Source organism: Battus philenor, unplaced genomic scaffold (genome assembly GCF_028537555.1).
Source record: "Battus philenor isolate CCGP_79_NKW_IND1 unplaced genomic scaffold, ilBatPhil1.0.hap1 SCAF_24, whole genome shotgun sequence".
In the NCBI taxonomy this organism is placed as follows: domain Eukaryota; kingdom Metazoa; phylum Arthropoda; class Insecta; order Lepidoptera; family Papilionidae; genus Battus; species Battus philenor.
In genome coordinates this window covers 1,220,272-1,224,977 of record NW_027181687.1, presented here as the reverse complement: position 1 = coordinate 1,224,977, position 4,706 = coordinate 1,220,272, and positions in this window count along the sequence as shown.

The following is a 4,706-nucleotide window of genomic DNA, read 5'->3' as shown; positions in this document are numbered from 1 at the left end:
TTGAATCGAACATGGACCGTCTTATTGTGGATTACGCCATGATTATAAAGGCGCCTTTGTTCTTACGATTCCATGACGTAAGCAATGACTTAAGTCCACTATTGTACTATGTATGTCTTAACAAGCCGTCTAGACATTATTTTGAATCGACGGTACGCCGTATTTACGTATTCTTTCATCTACTTCGTCAACATTTCATCCAAAGGATGTCCTCTGTTAGACATTTAGTTTTATTTTCTCCATTTTCGGGGCCATTCGTTTGACCCCTTTCATGAGTGTAAATAAATTTTTCACATAAATTTCCATTATTTATTACTTATCTTTCGTCTTTTGTGTCTTTCATTCCTATAATTTCCTCCACAATATCTTTTCATTCCTTTCCATACATCACTTCAATTCCTTCGCCTTACCTCCAGGACTCTTCAATTTTATATTTCCGCTCTGTACTAGGCGAGCTAATAACGGATTACCAGTTTCAATTGCAACATAAAGTCTAAGAAAGGCGGGACCTTTCTAGAGTACCGCAGAAAGATCATAGGAGAGACCATTAAAAGGAACAAGTAGACTAAAAAACAAAAGTGTGTAAAACTAGTTAAGATAAATACTTAAATCTGTGAAAAATTTTGAAAACAGGAAAGAAAAAAATAAATCATAATAAATTGTAAATGCAAGAATAAAGCAAAATAAATAGACAAACAAAAATAAAGCAAAACAGAATAAAATATAAACCTGTTGTATACTGGTAGGAAGACGACGAAAGTGAGGTGATGAATGAAAGGGTTAAGAAAAATGAAATGAATTTGTGTAGAATAAAACATGAATGAATAAATGACATTGAGAAGGAAAAATGAGAATGTAAATAATTAAACCCGTGTAATAGTGCAATAAACCCCAAAAAACTACATTTATTATTTTCATTTCATTTTTCTCTAGCTTTCCTACATTTAACATATTATTTATTCTTAATTCCTATTTATTTTTTTACTGTCTATATCGCACTGAATTTACATTTCTTATATCAGCTATTTTTCACTATTGTTTATCTTTTCAATTTTTCTAGTCCTTTTTTATTTATTTATAGTTTTTTATTGTTTATTTGGAGAACTTCGAAAAGGTCTGGCAACACTCCTCTTTACTCACCAGTAAGGCAATGTTCTCCTCTATTCTCTCTGCTAACCAGAGCTGGTATTCTGTTCTTACCGCACCAAGTACGGGACAGTCGGTTATCAGATGTACCATGGTCTGTTCCACATCCAGGTCAGACTGCACAAGGGTCCCTGAGTTTCAACCTATGAACCTATGACGAAACACGCAAGAGAGCATATGGGCTTTTTATTTTTTTTATCTGGTCCAGTTTTTGGAGCCTCACATTTTCTCTTCTTTAATCTATCTCAATATCTTTTACTACTTCTACTTTTTCATCACATTCTCATTCATTGTTCTCCATACCTTGTCACCTTTCATACATGGCCTCTTATCTTTCGCCATTCTTCCTGGACACTGCTATTTTAAGAAAAATTATTTTTATTTTCTTTGCATTAACAGTTTGGTAACTATAAAATTTTTCTGCAGTCTAATATATTTGTTTTAGGCTTATCTATATTTATTATTATATTTATCAAATTCTGACATATGGAGGTTAAAAATAAATGAAAATCGTAATGATCTTAGATCAAGAACCATTTGGAACCACAAACTATATTTCAAATGATACAATTAGGGAATTTAATCTGATTGTAATTTCATTTTGTCATTCTTCTTATGATTTATACAAGTTATTACTATATACTTTCGTAAGTGAATGTTAATGTGAAAAAAAAATTGTTGTTTATTATTATTACTACGTACATTAAAAATTAATTTATGATTACACATAATGTTTTATTTGTAATATATAAAAATAAATGTTCGTCTGTATGTCCTTTACAGGATCGTAAACTACGCATTTGATCATATCATAATCTTTAGAATAGTTGTGCATGAACCCACAAAGGTTTGTAGGTTGGTATGACAAATTTTCGACAGATGGCGCCACAGTCATTCCAATAAATTTCATACATTGCCGTGGCATGAAACGATGATTTGAAATGAAACGAAAACAGCGAAAGAAAGATGCCGTTTCGAGTTGTAAGTGACATAAGAATTAATCTAAACTGTTAAATTCAGGTTCGGATCACATAAATAAAATAAAAACCGAATATATATATATTTCGTTAAATTCCAAGCGGACGAAGTATAATCACAAGAAACGTCACTTTTGACAGCTGTCAATTTATTATCATATTGGTGGGCGTTCTGAACCAAAATTCATTTATATGTTTATTATAAGTAAATAAAAACGCTGGTCGCCTCTATATGCCCAGCAGTGGGCATCCGACAGCTGAAACTATGATATCTTTGGGTATTTCTGCATAAAAATATGTATATTATCTGTAACCATATATTTAATCAAATGATATAAAATCTTTCCTGTATCCATTTCGATTCTCAATCCGAAAATTAATTTCGCGAATTCGAAAATTTAAATTGCTTCATGTGCCTGGAGACTTATCCAACAAAAATGCACCAAGCGAACTTCGAGCTGATGCGGTGAGTTTTTTCTTAGCAAACATGCCGACCTATTTCCAACTCTATCAATTTAAATTTGGAATTGAATCGTCCGGGAATTTCGTAAAAGAGAAACGTTACAGTGAAACCAAGGAAAGATTTAATTTTATACATCCTATGTGCTTTATACGGAACGAAAAGGACAACTATTGTCTTAATTTTTTTTATTTAAAAGCCTTAATATGTAAACCATAGGAGGTTTGGTGCTGGACAGATATATCTACCCCATTAATTTTTAATACGAAATTCTTCCACCTATTATTAAAAAATAAGAACTCGATTATTAAAAAATTTATTTTAAAGTGTAAGGTTGATAACATTATTTGGACATTAATGCATTATTGCGGTCTTTTTACAGGATATGGAATTGTTGCTCTTATAAAATCTGGAACACAAATTGGAGATTGGATCCTTATCAATGCTAATTTTCAAGGTTAGTAAGAATCAGTTTTTATGAGGCGCCCGACCACAGGCTTGATCGTTCCAGCACAAGGAGCACGACGAACTTCACGCTGTATTAAAACAACAGATTGAAAATTTTTCAAATGAAGAACAACAATAATTCCACATTTTCGATATATATTTCGCTATATCGCTTATTTACAACTAATTCTTTATATGTCTATATCAATGATTCCCAAAGTGGTCTATATCGACTCCTAGGGGTCTATGACAACCTGTAAGGGGTCTACGTCAGCGACAAAAAATTTGGGGGTCCATGAAATGAAAAAGGGGGTCCACGATAGTGGATCTCAGCACATACACTAATAGTACCTATTTATTTACATCATACTATCTTATAAAATCAAAACATAAGTACCTATGAAGTAAAAGAATATAACGTTACGTAATATAATGTTACGTATATTTTATATAACAGATACAAAATTTTATTTTGAGTAGTTTTAATTTAAATTCAATTAATAAATGTATAAATTAACATGTGTTTTTACTTTAAGTTTTTAACACTCAACTTCACTACAGTTAGAAATTTACAGGAAATCAATGTCAGGAAAGTAGGGGGTCTACCCAACACGGAAAAACATGGCAAGGGGTCCATGACACAAAAAAGTTTGAGAAACTCTGCTCTATATCATGAATATCAAAGAACAGTGATATTTAATACTATTTGTAAAATTAAGCCACGTTCACACTATGACATTACTTTTGCGTCACCAGTTAAATTACATTGTTTTTATTGATAAGTTACAAGGATATTATTAGATTATATTGTAATAACAATAGAATAAATTAGTAATATAAACAATAATAATAATAAAAAATACACAAACGATAAATAAATTACTCAAAGATATAGTACAAAAAATTATATTTTTATATTTAACACAACACAGCATATTAATGGCTGTGTGTTTGAATGTATATTACAATATATGTACATATAAAACATTTTATAACTATAGGGTTTATGGGATTTATCGTAATCTTTTAATGGAATCTTATTCGGAGCTCTATAAACTAAAGTTTTATTATTAATTTATCTGATTCTAATACCAAAGTCATTGTAATAAGATTCATTTCTACTCAAACTACTATATGTATACTAGCTGATCCCGCAAACGTTGTTTTTCCATGTATGTTATTTCTAGGAAACATTAAAAAACAAATAAATAATAAGGGTTGATCGTGGAGTGATGAAAATTTAGGGTTGTGTGTATTTTTGTATGCTATATCATAAAAAAATAAAGAAAAAATTGTCTAAAAAAAAAACATTTAGGGGGATGAAAACTAAATGTCCGATTCTCCGATTGGCTCCGAAATAGCTCGACCAATTCACGAAAATCGGGCGAGCCGTTTCGGAGGAGTTCAATCACACCGTGACACAAGAATTTTATATATTAGATAACTTCATTGCTAATTAAGTCTTTTCGTCATAGTTTCAGCCCAAAGGCGCCTACTGTAAGGTATAGACCTCCACCAAAGATATATTTGGAGGGGATATACCACCATCGCTACTCTTGGCAGGCGGTTTAGCTATCGCAGTGTGGTATTATGGTACGAAAAAGACGCTGCTGCCCATCCTCTGGACACTTGTTTATGCACACTGGTATTCCTAATATTTATCAGTAGTATTTATT